This window comes from Lagenorhynchus albirostris, chromosome 1 (assembly GCF_949774975.1).
Source record: "Lagenorhynchus albirostris chromosome 1, mLagAlb1.1, whole genome shotgun sequence".
NCBI classification, from domain to species: domain Eukaryota; kingdom Metazoa; phylum Chordata; class Mammalia; order Artiodactyla; family Delphinidae; genus Lagenorhynchus; species Lagenorhynchus albirostris.
In genome coordinates this window covers 2,922,996-2,938,555 of record NC_083095.1, presented here as the reverse complement: position 1 = coordinate 2,938,555, position 15,560 = coordinate 2,922,996, and the positions used below count along the sequence as shown (strand labels likewise).

The following is a 15,560-nucleotide window of genomic DNA, read 5'->3' as shown; positions in this document are numbered from 1 at the left end:
TCCATTTTCATGAAGTATACAGAAAAGGCAAGTACAATATATAGATATGGGAGCAGGTCAGTGCTTGCCTGGGGCTGGGGGTGGGAGCAGGGATTAACTTCAAAGCGGCGCAGAGAGTTCTGTTGGAGGGTGGAAGTGATCTAAAACTAGATTGTGGTGATGGTTGCAGAATTCTATAAATGTACTAAAAATCATTGAATTATGCCCTTTCAACTCCAGAAATTTCATGGTATATAAGTTACACATCAGTAAAGCTCTGGAGAGAACAAGAGAGAAACCAGGGCTAGGCCTTCAGAGTGGGCTGGGGCTCAGCTGAGGGCCCACCAGTGCTGGAGACAGCCCCGAGCCTTCCAGGTTTCAGATCCCAAACCCTTGGGGGCCTGTGTAGTGTTGCAGTGCCCTGGGGTGCCACCCCTTGTCCCTTAGGCCAGGAACCCCAGCTGGGTAGGAGCCCAGACGATGTGGGGATACCTTCTAAGTTGTTTACAGAAAACCCTCCATAAGGGAATGAGGCCTGTTTTGAATGATAAATGCTACAAACCAGAAGAAGTTACCCGCCCTCCCCGCCCCCCCCCCCCCCCCCCCCCCCCCCCCGCCCCGCAAGTGTGAATTCTCCCGGTCTGGAGAAATGCGTTTCCTCCCAGTAACAAGCTCCAGGCCCAGCGGAGGCCCCGCCCAGCTGCACAGGTGACGTGGCCATTAGTACCGGGCAATTCGGGATGCTCCTCTCTTGGGATGCGGGGCCTGGCTCCCCTGGGCAGACACTTCGGGGAGGGGAGATCCGCCGGGAGAAGTAGACAGAGTGTGTGCCTGGCGGAGAGAGCAGTGCACACACACCACTCCTCCCCCGAGCCCCGTGGTCTGGAACCCACAGACGCTGTGCTCAGAGGCTCGCTGAAAAGCCGGTGCAGAGGGTCCCACCTCCCAGCAGGACACCCTAGGACCTGGGTTTTTCTGATCTAGGCAAGGCCGACAAAGCACAGGAGCCGAAGTCCTCACTGTCGGGCTCCCTGAGTGAGAAAAGGGGCGCTGGCAGGAAGGCACGGCTGCCCAGGAGAGCAAGGCGGCGTCTGGGGAGCCCCTAGGCCCCCCTCCTCCACACACACAGCTGCAGCAACCAACTCCCCAAACACCAAGACCCGGGTGCCTCGTTAGGAGAAGGGGCGCCGGCGGGTCGAGCAGCAGGACTCCTCATCACTCCTCCCACCCTTGTTTATCGGCAGGCTTGGGGTTCAGGGGCAGTCAGCTTAGACCCTGACCCTCAGCCTCCCGCCTGCAGGGGATCCTCCAGGGCCCACCTCGGAGGAGCCACGGGGGCTGGGAATCGGAGGGCAGTGCGGCCGCCGGGAGAACCACAGCTCCCCAGGCAGCCCCGCGTGAGCCCGCTCTCCCCACTGCTGATTGGACCAGGCAGAGCACCTGACCACGGAGAGCCCATCCATAGGCTGACCAGTGACCTATCAGGGTGGCCTGGTGAGAGCACAGCCAATCAGATGCCTTCTGGGATTTGGAGCCAAAAGAGACGGAGAGGGACACGGCCTCTGGGCTTCGTCTGGGCAGGGCTGACGAGAGAGAGGAGGGCCTTGGAGAGGGAAAGACAAGGGGAGAGGCCTGGGTTTGGCCTCCGCTCGACGGGGCTCCGACTTGCTCAAAACCTAGTGGTACCCAAGGCACGCAGGGCCTTTCACTCCTCCACCGTCATTCTTGGATGTTTATCCTTAAATCACCATCACTTTGGCGGCACCCTAAGCATTCATGTCTGTGAAGTGTGGTGTACTTGTCATTTGCTCCAATATGTGTTCAAATGAATTCGCCACCATCAAAAAAATCGACCTCATTTGCACACCCATGTTCGGAGCTGTGTTCTTCACAGTAGCCGAAAGGCAGGAAAAAACCAAGTGTCCGTGGATGGATGGATGGATGAATGGATAAAAAAATGGAACCTATACAGACAATGGAGTATTAGCCATAAAAAGGAAGGAAATTACGGCACGTGCTACAACATGGATGAACCTTGAGGACATTATGCAGAGTCAAAAAGGACAAATGCTGCATGATCCTACTCAGATGAGGTACCAAGAGCTGTCAAATTCGCAGAGACAGAAAGTAGAAACGGGTGGTTGCCAGGGACTGGAGAGAAGAGGAGAGGGGAATTCTTGTTTAATGGAAACAGTTTCGATTTTGCAAGATGAAAAAAGTTCTAGGGATGGATGGGGGTGAGAGTTGCACAATAATGTGAATGTATGTAATACCACTGAACGCTACACTTAAAAATGGTTAAGGTGGTCCATTTTACGTAATTTGTATTTTATCACGATTTTTTTTTTTTTTTTTGCGGTACGCGGGCCTCTCACTGTTGTGGCCTCTCCCGTTGCGGAGCACAGGCTCCAGACGCGCAGGCCCAGCAGCCACGGCTCACGGGCCCAGCCGCTCCGCGGCATGTGGGATCCTCCCGGACCGGGGCACGAACCCGCGTCCCCTGCATCGGCAGGCGGACTCAACCACTGCGCCACCAGGGAAGCTCTATCACGATTTTTAAAAATGAAATTCCTCCAGGCACCCAAGAGCTCATCCTACCCTCGGATCCACCCACTGAGCGAACCTGGAGGGCCTCTATGCTGTACAACCAGAAGTATTTGTCTCCTGGGTAGACTTGCTGTGGTCCCGGACAGGGCAGAGCAGCCAAGCCAGAACGCCGTCACCCAGCCAGGCCTTGAGACTGAAGAGTGAAATCTGGGCATTTCACCCACCCGCAAGGGGACATCACAGTTGCCAGTGGGAAAACTCAGATCCGAGTGGCCGGGCAGGCTCTCCTGCTGGACCATCAGTCCTAAGTGGACTTAGGAGCCTGGAGGCAGGGGAGTCAGTTATGGGGGTCAGCTGGATCTGCTCCATGTGGCTCCCCTGGAGAGAAGCCTCACAGCAAGGCAGGAAGCCCTCGTGAAGCTCCTCTTCCTGGAAGCGGTGAAGGGAGGACAGGCACTGCGCACAGCGGCCTCAGTAACTCTGCATCTTCAGTCTCCTGAGTCTGCCCAAGACGGCTCCTGCTGGACCCGGTCTCCCTGTACAGAGTGAAGCCCTCCACAGAGCCTCTTTAAAGTTCTCGGGGACCTGCTCTGTGCCAGAAAAGAAAACAACGTCCCGACTACCACCCCACCTACCTCCATCCGCACACTGGCCTCGCTGGGGAGTGAAAGCAGAGAGGAAATGGAGGCTCAACGAGGTTAGGTGACATGGCCAGGGTCACACAGCTGGCAGCATCAGAGCCAAAACTGGAAACCAGTCACTCTGACTGCAAAACTCATGCTCTCCTAAAACTTTGTTTCGCAACTAGGAGTGTGAGTGTGTGTGTGAGTGTGTGTGTGTGCGTGTGTGTGGCGCGGGCTGTGGGGGAATAGCCACGGATAGACACAGATCAGCTTCCAGAGCATCAGGTTTAGTCAGGCATTTGGGGTGAGAAGCGGGAAATTGAGTGACTGCATAAAACTTAACTCTTGTTACTGAAGCATTCCCATCTTAAAGGGAAAGAGCCCAACACCCACATGAATGTTTCGATAAACCAAGGGATTCTGTGCTAGCAGCAGGTCCCATCCTCTGAGCTCACTGGCCTCCACAATTAAGGAAATGTTGGTGGAGAAGTTTGAGAAGCTTGTGTTCCATCTGCCACTTTGGGGAGAAAGCACCACCCTGTCTCATGACGCGCTTCGTGATGACTCATCAAACAGAAGGATGGGTCCCCTGGAACGCAAGGGTCAGCAAGGGTGTCGTTTGCGGCTGCCTCCCAGGCCCCCTAAGTTGGCAACGTGCACAGCAGCCCCTCACCCCAGAGTCCTGCTCATCTGTTCTCTCTGAGTCACAGAGAGAGGCAGGCAGGGCAAGTTGCCATGTGCCCACTTGACAGAAGGTAGCGCTGATGCCCAGAGAGGCCAGGGCCCCGTACACACAGGAGGAGAGGTGGAGAGGTGCTGAGGGGTCTGGTGGGGCGACTGTAGCCCCAGCCCCTCGTGCTTCTCTGCGCTTGACGCTGATTCCAGCTGCCCAGCCATTGCCAGGCAGTATCTTGGAGGGGGTGAGGGGGCTGCTGCTTCTCTCGCCTCTCGGCAGGATGAGGCGGGCTCGGGGAGGCATGCAGCTACACCCTGAATTCGTGGAGCCCATGCCCGGCCCCAGGGGGTAACGGCTGTTTGCACCTCCAGGCTAAGTCATTACAACCTTCCGTTAGTTAGTCTGTTTGTCAGTAAGGGGGAGCAGGCAGGTGCTTCTGAGAACAGAGCCTGGGCAGGCGCTGGGGGGGCTCCGGGGCTTTGGGGCCCGTGAGGGGAGGCTGAGCAAGGGAGCTCCCCCCCCACTCCTTTCAACGGGAGCTTCTCGACTTTAGGAAGGGATTTCGTTGTTGTTCTCGGGCCTCTGAGTAAGATTTCCTTCCTCGGGGGTTAAGCTACTAAAACAACATTGGGGGCACCTGCGCTCCCGTGAGGCGTCAAGTCACGAGCCCCAGGGTCTGCTCTGCACCAAGACCTGCTTGTTCCCTGTGGGGCCTCCTTAGAGAAGACACCCTGGGAGAGGAAACCGACCCAGCCGGCAACCCAAACTACCAACCCAAACTACCATAAGATGGAAGTTTAGTTTTCTCTCATCAGGAGCCTGGGCTCCTTCTACACATGGCTCTGCCATGCACAGTTGTCGTTCCCAAGATCACCTTGTGCTCCAGGATGGCTCCCGAAACTCCTGCCATTATATCTGCATTACAGGCAGCAGGAAGGAGAGAGGGGAACAGGGCGTGCCTCGTCCTTTAAGGACCCTTCCTGAAATTAAACACTATTACATCTAGGCCAAAACTTAGTCATATGGCCACACCCAGGTGTAAGAGGGGCTGGGAAGTATCTTAACTCCAGGCAGCAAATGGCCAGATAAACCTTCAGAGGTTCTATTTCCTTGGACAGTGGAGGTGGTGGGGTGGGAACAGGAACCTGAGGGGCGGTGAGAGGTCTCTGCCCCAACCACTGGCAAGCTGTGTGCCCTTGGGCAAGTCCCTTCACCTCTCTGAGCTCCTGCGTGTCTCTATGAAATGGGGGTGTAGGAAGAGTGTCTCCAAGGCCCTTCCCTGCCCTGACATTTCGTGACCCTGCAGCAGAGAGCCCACGGAGGCCAAAACCAAGGGTAGAACAGCTCCTGTTTAAAAGGTGCCTGTTCCAAGTCTTACAGATTCGCAGCAGCCTAAAACTTGATGATTGATTTTCAACCTGCAACCTGATTAACACAGACAGGGAGACCGTTGGGGGGTGGGGGGAGGGAAGGCCCCCCAGGGTCATCCTGAGACAGGAGGGATCTGAGGGGACAGAGGACGGCTGGGCATCATATCTCTTAGGGTCGCAGAGGTGGCAGGGGAAGAGAGGACCAAGACTTGGGATGGGTGCCATGGGGGAGGGACTCGGGCGCTGGTGAAGGGGGACAGGGGGGAGGGAGGAGGTCATCACCAGGTGCTGACATGGCTCTCTGGGGGCGGGCGGGTAGGAAAGAAATCATGGGTGCTTTTCCTCCCAAGCCTTTCTATAGCTCCCTTTTCTCCTAACCTCACCCCTTGTACTACTGTGATAACAAATATTAAAGAGCTCTAGGGAATTCCCTGGTGGTCCAGTGGTTAGGACTCTGTGCTTTCACTGCCGGGCCCCATGTTCAATCCCTGGTCGGGGAGCTAAGATCTCACAAGCAAAAAAAAATTGAAGTAAGGCAAAGCCATCTGGCCTGCTGGGGAGCCAGGGCTCCGGGACACTCCACTTGCTGTTCTCAGGCCCCTGAGGGGCTGGCAGGAAGGGGTAGGGCCCTGGGGAACTGCAGGGGGTCTGCTATGACCCAGGCCTGGGGGTGGCTTGCGACATGTGTATAATCAAAGGGCGATTCCAGGCAGCCAAGCCCTGGGAGCGGCCCCTCCTTGCTCCCTTCCTGTCCCTTGACCCCCATCTCTGTGGGGTAGCCCCAGCAGTCAGGCGGCCGCGGAGCACGTCCCTGTGACAGAGCAGATTTCCTAGTGTTTCTCCAGGCCTGAGCAAGGCCCAGGGCTGCCTGCACTTACTGTGGATGGGGTGAGGGGTCCAGGGGGCCAAGAAGGACATTCTCCCTATTTCAAGACGGGCGCTCGAGCTGTTTAATACAAAAGCCTTGTGACCTTGGTGGTTAAGAGCAGGGATTCTGGGCCAGACAACCTGGGTTCAAGTCCTGAGCCCTACACATACTGGCTGTGTGACCCCGGACAAGTTACATAGCTCTCTGGGCCTTACTTTCCTCATCTGCAAAATCGGGAGTTGTGAGGTCAAGTGAGATCCTCTATAGCAGCCCTCAGAGCAGGCTAGGTAAGGGCTTAGTGAAAGCTAATAGTGTGACTGAGCACGACGGTCAGTGACAGTGACGGGAAACGGAGGGGACTGAGCTGCCCCTGACGGACGCTGAGGGCGCTGGCCACACCACAGCCTTGCAGATAAGCCAACTCCACACTGGCCGGCCTGCTTCCCCTGGCGAGGCAGACAGGAGAGGGCGTGGAGCTGGGGCTTGTCTAAAAGGCAGGCGCCAGCCTCCTGCCCCCCATCCCCCCACCCCCCGCATCCCTGTCTGGACTGTCCGTTGTAATTCGCTCCTGGGCAATTCCCACACAGACACTCTGAGGGCAACAGGGCTGGCAGAGGGCTTCTGGGGTCCCCCAAGCCCTCAGACCTCGACTGCTGTGGAGAAGTGACCTCCAAGGGAGCCCAGAGTAATCATTGGGCACCTCGACCGTCAGGGATGCTAAACACAGTCCTCTCCCTGGGCCTGCAAGGCCTGGGACCAGCTGCCCAGTCATGCCCCCAGCCAAGCCCCCGACCAAGGCCCTCAGGGGCCTGCGTGCTCTCGGAGGCCCCAGGCCGGGGCAAACCTGCTTTCTTGGTATCTGAGCCCCTCTCTCCGTGGGTCCCTGATGTGGAAAACTTCCTTCCTCAGGCAGGAAGCTTCCTCAGGCTGTTCCCCCTCCTCCCAGGGCAAGTCTCCGTTCCTGTGTCTGTCAGCCTGACTGTGAGGGCCACGGTGTCTCCGCCTGCATCTTGTCAGGGGCCCAAGAGGCCAGTGCTGAAGGCTCCCTGACCTGGCTTCAGATCAGCTCTGCCACTTCCAGGCTGTGTGGCTTCAGGCAAGCCACTTAACCTCTCTGAGCCCACTTTGTCCGTAAAATGGGGAAAACGTGAGATTCTTGTGAGGCTGTGAATAGCATCTGTTGGTCTGTGTGTTTCTGTCATTCAGACTTTCCTACTTTCCACAGACATTTGCTCAGCAGCCCTTGGTGCTGTGTCCTTGGCTCCCAGAGCGGAGGTGCAGGCGCCTGCCCTGGGGGGTGCCCGCTTCAGTGGGGGGTAGGAGGTCAGGGCCCACACGCCGGCTGATGTAAACAGCAAGAGCTGTGATAACGTGGGAGGGGGAATTAGTTCAGAGGACGGACAGATGGAGAGGGAAGGCAGAGCCTGGCCAGCAGGGCCACGGCGTGAGCGAAGGCCTGAGATGTGGACACTTAGGGCCGCAGGCAGGGTGACTAAGCAGTGTGCAGCACGGTGGGGGCAGGCGGGGAGGTACCATCTGTAGGGATGAGCTGCGGGGAGGGGCCGAGGGGAGCTCCAGGCCGTCCGGGCCAGTGCGCTGCCCACCGCACGCCCCGGGGTGCCTACGGAGAAACAGGCCACGGACAGAATCTGCCCTTGAGCCCAGCCTCCACCCTCCGGGATCTGCACCGCCCGCCTGGCCTTCCAAGACTGGGGGTGGAAGCGTTGGGCCCCAAAGCCCTGCCCCAAAGTGGACCTGGATCTTGTAGAAGGTTCCAGGTATTTAAAAACCGGCCTCCAGCCCCGCCCCTCCGAAGTTCTTGGCACTACTTCCAGGTTAACGGGGTGGGGCGGGGGACAGGCAGCCCGGCCCGGTGTCATCTGGTCCTCACCACAGCCCCTGAGATGGGGTTCTTACCATTCCACAGACTGGAGACTGAGAGCAGGGAAGCGTGAAATGCCGGGGCTTTACATGGACCCCTGGGGGCTCAGATCCCCTCCTCTAGGCCTGGCCTCCGCCATGATTTGGGGCTCACTGAGGCTCTGTGGAGGTCCAAGGTCCGATTAGGACATCACTTGACGCTCTAGTCAAAGAAACTCCTCCCAGGGCCTCCAGAGACACTCGGGTTGTGCCCACACCCCAGCCTGGGGTGGGCTCCGGGCATGCCCTCTGCGCCCATGACCGTGATGCTCTCGAGGCTGGGCACGCGCCAGCTCCCCGGCCGCCCAGGCAGGGGTGTGCAGGCCCCCCGCCAGGTTTCTCACACGGTCCCAAGCGGGGGAGGGGGGATGCCTCGTTACATCAGCCCCCAAAGCCACTGAGCCCGAGAGGGCTGGAGTAGACAGCACACCGGGAAGTGGGACGCTGGAGGCTCCGGAGGCCCCGCCCCTGGGTCTCCTGGAGCCTCGCCCCATCCTGAGCAGCGCTGGGGCCAGGGCCAGCAAGGCATCCTCAGGACACTGCAATCCTGCTCTGAGAAGGATGGGTGGGCTGGTGGGTGAGCTCCGCGGGTCCCTGGTTTCCTCCTCCACAGATGTGGACATTGCTCCCTCCCGGTGACCCTGCAGGGCAATGACAGGAGCCTCCAGGATGGGGTTGAGCCCCGGTGGCAGAATTCACTCACCCAGGCTCGGAGACTGGGAGATTCCGGAGAAGAGCCCCAAGATTCTGCAGGAAGAGCTCTGTTCTGCCCGGCCTTGGGCCTGGGAGACAATGCAAAGCACTGAGCTGCATGGAGGACAGTGAAGAGTTCACACTCTACCCGCAGCGGCCCAAGCTCTGGAGCGCGTTCCTGGTCCAGCGTTCCCTGGGCTGGGGCTCTGGAGTCTGGGATCCCGGGAACTGGGTTTTGAGGCCCTGGGTTCTAGCGTCTGGGTTCCACAGCCCCTCTGCTGATCTGGGAGGGAGGTGAACGTAGTGGGGTGGAGAGGGCGGCTCCCAAAGTCCTCGAGATCCACGTGCTCAGAGCCCGGCCCCGCCCAGGCAGCTGAAGCGGAAGCCCCTCGTTGCACAGAAGTGGAGACTGAGGCCCGGGTCTTCGGAGACGGCCAGCGATCTGTCCCAGAGCGCTTTTGAGCCAGGGATCTTGGGGGTGCGGGGTATGGCCACCCATGACCCAAGACAACAGCCGCGTGCCCTCCTCCATCAGCAGGAGGCCACTGCCCTTTGGGGTCCAGCCTCTCTGGGTGGGGAGGATGGAGGCCCCTCCTCGGGAGCCCGGAGGCTGTGCTGCTCCTTTCCCCAGAGCTGGCAGCCTCCCACCCCCATCCGGGCTCCTCCTGCAGAGCCCGGGACTGGCTGGCTCCTGCCAAGAACGCCCACAGCCTGCCAGGCCGGGTGGGGAGCACACGCATGCCTGACACCACCCCGTCCTCAGGGTTCCTCTAGGCTCCTCTAGGTTCTAGGCTCTAGGTGGGTCTTCCTGGGAGAAACTGAGGCCCATGGGGAGTCAGGGCCCCCCGACCCGCACCCAGGCTCCACAGGAGTTTCCAGACACACTTCGGAGGCTGTGCTTCAGTGGGGTCTCCCCACCCCCTCTTTTGAACCGTGAGAGTGGTAAAGGGCAGGCTGCCAGGCCTGGAGCCAGGGCGGGGGGTGCGGGGAGTGGAATGGGGAGTTGGCAGGGGTCCTGGCAGGAGGCCGGCGGGGAGAGGGACCAAGGCCCCCATTGGTGCTCCCTCCTGATGCCTGCCCCACCCCCTCCCCAGCCCCCCTTCCGCAGCCCTCATCCTCCCAGCAGGCTGCCCAGCAGGCTAGGAGGGGCCCCGGGGCCCAGAGGGGCTACAGGGCTGCGCTGGGAGGCCCTCTCCGCCACACACACTCCCAGGCGGCACAGAGGAGGGTCCTGATGGGACCCAGGGCTGGGGAAGCTGGCCATGCACGGCCTCCTAGGAAGGGTACACGTCGCCCCTGCAGTTTGTCCTGGGGTGCTTGGCAGGGTGGTGTCTGAATTCAGAATGAAGGAGGCCAAACATTTTCTTCCGCCTGCTGTGTCACCTCCCAGGATGGAAGTTACGCCTGCACGCGGGTGGAGCATGTTGGGTGACAACCGCATAGGGGCGTTTTTGTGTGTATGTGGTGGGGCTGTGGGCTGGGATGTGCCCGTAGGTGATAAATCTCTGTCACACACACACACACACACACACACACACACACACACACACACACACACACACACACACGGGTATTGGGATATCCAGGGCAGACTTCCTGTTCCAAACACACCTCTCTCCCTCCATCAGCTTCTCTGCAGTTCCTCCTGAGCATCTTCTAAGTAGAGCACACGTTCCCTAAGATGGAGGGGCCACGCCCAAGCCTGGAAAACAGACAAGGCTTAACCTGCCTGAGTGGCAGCTTCCTCATCCGTAAGGCAGGTGAGTTACCTGCTTCCGCCTCACAGGGGTTCAGTGCACGCATGGGACATGCTGACGCATGACAAGCGCTCAGACGACACGCCCAGGACGCCGGGCATGTGGAAGGGATGTGGAGGGCTCCTGTCCCTCAGGCTGCTCTGCTCCTCCGGAGGGGACCCAGCAAGGCCGGTGGAGCTCTGTCCACCCGCTCTAGTTCCCCCGCCTCTGTTCCACCGGCTGGAGAAGGTGGAAAGGGTCTGTCCTCTCCAAAGGTTTCCTTGTATCTGGTTCACTCTACTCCCTCTTCCTTTCTTTCCTTTCGCACCTTCCTCATCTTAATCCCTTTAAGCCCCATGAGGCCTGGACCTTGCCGGCCTCTCAGACTGCGCCCCAAGTGCCAGAGCAGTGGTCAGAGACCCCGCTGGATGGGTGGCTGGGGGAGCCCCCAGCCTAGCACCCGGGCTGCGCGGCTCACTCATCCCCACGCGGCTCATACAACCACACCCATGCTGGAGGCCAGGAGACTGAGGCTCACGATGTGAAAACCTTGCCCAGGGCCCAGGGCCACGCCTGACTCTCAGACACCCCAGGGACTTGGCCTTCCTGGGCTCCTTCCTCCACACAAAACAAATAGCAAAAAACAAAAGTTCTATTTTATGACTGCATTCGTATAAAGAACATATTAATAATATATATTAGAACATTTTCTTCGCCCTAAAAGTTCCTTTTTTTTCTCCTTTCTGATTTTAAACAGAATTGAAACAATTCATGGTCCCCTAAAGGACTGTGGCCTCAGGCACTGTGTCGCTGTATCTGAGGAAGGGGAGCTGTCCTGGCAGCCTCATCCCATTGGAAGCTGACTTGAACCCAGGTCTTGAATCCAGGTCTTCTGCACCCCCAACCTCTTCTGCCCACTGCCTGCCACTTGGGGAAGGACCTGGTGGATTTTTGCTGCTTTTTGGCATTTCTTACTAGCCATCCGATGGCTTTGAATGTCTTGTTTCTGAGTGCTTATAACAACAATGATAATTAATAATAATAATAGGGTGGGATGAATTGGGAGATGGGGATTGACATATATACACTACTATATATATATAACATAGATAACTAATGAGAACCTACTGTATAGCGCACAGAACTCTACTCAATGCTCTCTGGTGACCTAAATGGTAAGGAAATCCAAAAAAGACTGGATATATGTATATGTATAACTGATTCACTTTGCTGTACAGCAGAAACTAACACAACATCGTAAAGCAACTCTACTCCAATAAAAACATAAAATAAACTGTTAGCTGTAGTCTAAAACAGAATAAAAAATAAAATAACAACAGCAATAATAATAATGCTAGCCCTTCACAAAGCCCTTGACGCTTTTCAAGCCCTTCCATCTCTGTTATCTGATTCCCCCAACAATCTAGGAAAGAGCTAGGACAGCCACCGTTACTTCTGTTTTATAGCTGGGACAACTAAGACACCTAGGACAGATAAGTGGTCCCAGCTGGTAGGACCAGAGCCCCAGGCTCTTTGCACACCCTCTATCTGCAGTTTGGTGAGCAGGTGGCAAGGAGGGGCCTCGGAAACATACCTGGTCAAGGTGGGAAGGTTGGACTTCAAAGGGCAGGAGGGGGAGCAGTGAAAGGACTGGGTGGGCAGGTGGGGCAGAGTGATGGCTGAATGGCTGAAGGGGAGGAAGCAGGAAGGTGTAAGCAGGGGAGTGAGAGATGGCTTCTGGCTGCCCATGGGAGCAGGAAGTGCCCAGTGCAGCTTTCTGGAAGGAGCTGAACTGAAGGGGGCGGTGTCATTACCGGGAGGAAGCCAAGGGGACCACGGGGATATCTGGGAGGCACAACCACTGAGCCTTGGTGACTGATGGGGTACAGAGGTAAATGTGGGGGTCGACAGAGATGTTCCCCAGATTTAAGCACTTAGAAGCCCCAGAAGCTGAAAAGGCCATAGCACGGTAGGTAATTAAACCATAACAACGCAGCAGAAGCTTTCTTAACCCAGCTGCACTTAACCAGCTCACTGCATGGAGCCACTCCACACCCTCTGTAAAGCACATGGGCAAAAACTGACGTTTGCTACTGACCCTTTCCAAAGCCCACACACACCCATCCATGACAATAAAGTGGGTACACTTCCTAGGAGCTCCTGGAACCTTTAAGCCATCCTCCCACCCCAGCCAGGGTAGAAACCCCTGAGAGAGGCTGCTCCACGCGTACCCTAAGCTTCTGCCCTACTCGTTGAGATCACTGCCTTGTTCTCCAACCTCTTTATACCCTGAAACACGTTAGTGTGAGTCCTTTAATTGAGTAATACACAAACTGCTGAAATATAAGTGTGAAAAGAGAGTCACTGTGCCTATGAAAACTAAGTTGGCAAGTTGGAAAGACCTGTTCATAGCAATTTAATTTTTAAAATTGCTATTGAATTAGGTATAGATGAGACAGTTGTAAAGACCAGGGGAAAATGTAAACTCTTAGAAGGACCCTGAGCATAGATCTGCTCCCAAGCTCCCCTATGGGAGGCTGGCGGCTTCAGGTCCTGGCGAAGGGGGCCTGGCCACAGGGCTGCTCAGGGCACAGCACCCCACGCCCCCAGCAAGAGGGGGAGGCTGAGCACCCAAAACAGAAGTCAGGCTTTTTATAAACTAATCTCAGAAGTGACGATGCCATCAAGTCTGCTCTCTTCTATTGCCTGGAATAGGTCATTACTTTCCGCCCACACTGAAAGGGGCGGAGATTATGCCCAGCTGCAAATGCCTGATGCGGGATCATTTGGGGTCTTCTTGAAGGCTGCCCACCACAACCTCCCGGAGAAGATGTCCCTTTTGAGTGGGATGAGGGGTCTTCTTAGACTCTGACACCCTCGGAACGGAGCCCTTACTGTGCCGGGAACTTCACGCGGACCCCTCTCTACCACCCTATGAGGTCAGCTCTATTGTTACCCCCATTTGGGGGGGCCCAGGGAGGGAAGTAGCTTGTTCTCAAATCCCACAGCCTGTAAGAGCTGGAGCAGGCTGGGATTCAAGTCCACACGGCCTTCAGCCCGAGGAGGAAGCTGGGCTGGGCACGGTGTGTCTGTGGAGCCCGCGGAACGTGGGTGCTGAGTTCCCCCAGGGCGGCCGTTATTTGGGTCTGAAGTTCAGGAAGAGGCAGGTTGGAACTGGCACGGGGTGGGCGCCCTTAGCTTGGGGGTGGAGGTCGATGAATCCCGGGGAGGGGAGCTCCCCCCAGGGAGAGTGGGTACAGACCTGACAGAAGAGGGCTCTGTGTCCCAGGGCGGCCCGCGAGATGGACGCCTTAGGGCAGCAGAAGGCAGAGCGAGGGTGAGGGAGGCCACAAGGGAGGTGGCGGCAGGAGGCCTGGCTGCCTCTAGGGAGCAGCCTGGCTGTGGAAGGGCACAGAGGGCTGGACAGCTGTTGAGGAGGTGTAGGGTCAAGGGCCGAGGGGTTAAGGCTTCTGCTCGGGGTGGCCAGGTGTGGGGCTGGGGCCACGCCCTCTGCGCTCTCGACAGCGCGGTGCTGCCCCAGACCCCAACCAGGGTGACACCCCCAGATGCGGCCTCTGAGGTCACCGGCCTCCAGGCAGGAGTGTGTCACGGGCGCCCCACCCAGAGGCTGTGCCCCCTCCCCAGCCGGTCCAACCAGCTTGCTGGGCACCCTGTTGGCTGTCCTCTGCCCTCAGCCCCTGCTGCCCCTACCACCTTTCATGGAGGAACCCACCCCCTCAGACCAGGCTGTCACATTGCCAAGTGCCTCCTCCTCCAGGGAGCCCTCCTCCTCTGGGAATGGTTAGGCCTCCTAACCATTCCCAGACCTTTGGAGGGGGCAGAGGAGGGATTTGCGCAGAGAGGGCTGCAAGAATCACCCCCCTCCCCCGGCAACAAACGCAGCTATTTGGTGGTTTCTCCCCAGAACCAGCTTCCCAGCACTCACCAGGTGCGACAGGCCCCACAAGCCCTGTCCTCCTTCCCAGTGGCCCTCCCTGCCCCACTCCTGATCAGAGGCAAAATCTCTCCAGCAAACACTGGACAACCTCCTGGCTGCTCTCCTGATTCCATCTGACCGCCCGGCTCCTCAGATGCCCAGCTAAGCCTCAGTGCACTGGGGGCGGATGCCATCCAGCGTGCTGGGCCCTCGCCATCTGGCCCGACCTCGCTCATGGCTGGCTTCCACCTCTCTTTGTAGCCCCCTGCATCCTGGCCCACCTCCATGCCTTTGCCCAAGCTGTTCCCCTGCCTAACACCAACCCTCCCTTCTCCATATGAACAGATCTCTCCCATCCTTCAAGGCTCAGAGCTTGCCTGCTGAGCTTGAAAAAGCTACCTAACTTCTCTGGGCCTCAGTTTCCCCGGCCGTAACAGGAAGCAAAGCGGTCTCTCCCTTGGGGAGCTGGGAGGAGGGAAGAAAGCTCTGCTTGCACGGGGCCTGGTGTACAGGGGGGGCCCCCCGAGCCTCGCAGCCTTCTGGGCACATCCGCCCAGCCCGCTGTTCTCCTCATCCCGGCCAGGTGCTCGCTAAGCCTTGCCAGCTGGTGACGAAAGCACGGGCGGCCCATTCCCATCCCCCAAGAACCAGCGAAGGGCCCCTAAAACGCGGCCCAGGAGGCCCAACGGGAGAACATCTGGAAGGAGCTGCTGGGAACTGGCGGTGGGATGAAATCCGAGAGCCCAGGGCTCCCCTCCCGGCCTCGCCACAACCGCTGGTGCACAGCGTGACCCGGGGCTGGATTGTGTGTGTGTGTCTGTGTGTCTGTGTGTGCGTGTGCGTGTGTGTGCGACTGTTTCTGACCGCTCAGCCCCGGCTGAGCTCAGGGAGGACCCGTCCCCGCCCCCAGCCGTGCGCCTCGGCTTCCGCGACTGTAAAATGGGGCGATGGCGCCGCCTCCAAGCCGTGCCCCTAACTGCGGGCCTCTTGGAGGACAGTTTATTGTCCAAGACCAACGGTAATGAACAGTCACTGGAAAAAAAACACAAAAAACTCAGAAAATAACTCCCCCTCCCCCCCAAAAAAAACCCCAAAATATTTGTGAGCCGGGCTCCACCCCCAGAAATACCCTCGCAGCTGCCGGGAGCCACTAGAGGAGCGCTCGACGTCACGAGGCAGCTTTTATTATTATCCCACGTTTCGGGTGAGAG

General features: G+C 58.0%; 1 long non-coding RNA gene across 1 annotated transcript; it reads left to right on the top strand.

Moving 5' to 3' along the window:
- Positions 1 to 9,042: 9,042 nt before the first annotated feature.
- LOC132524748 (uncharacterized) lies at positions 9,043 to 11,626 on the top strand. The gene is made up of 3 exons (XR_009542010.1): positions 9,043 to 9,161; positions 10,305 to 10,436; positions 11,170 to 11,626. It is a non-coding gene; the product is annotated as an uncharacterized LOC132524748 (long non-coding RNA).
- Positions 11,627 to 15,560: the final 3,934 nt, after the last annotated feature.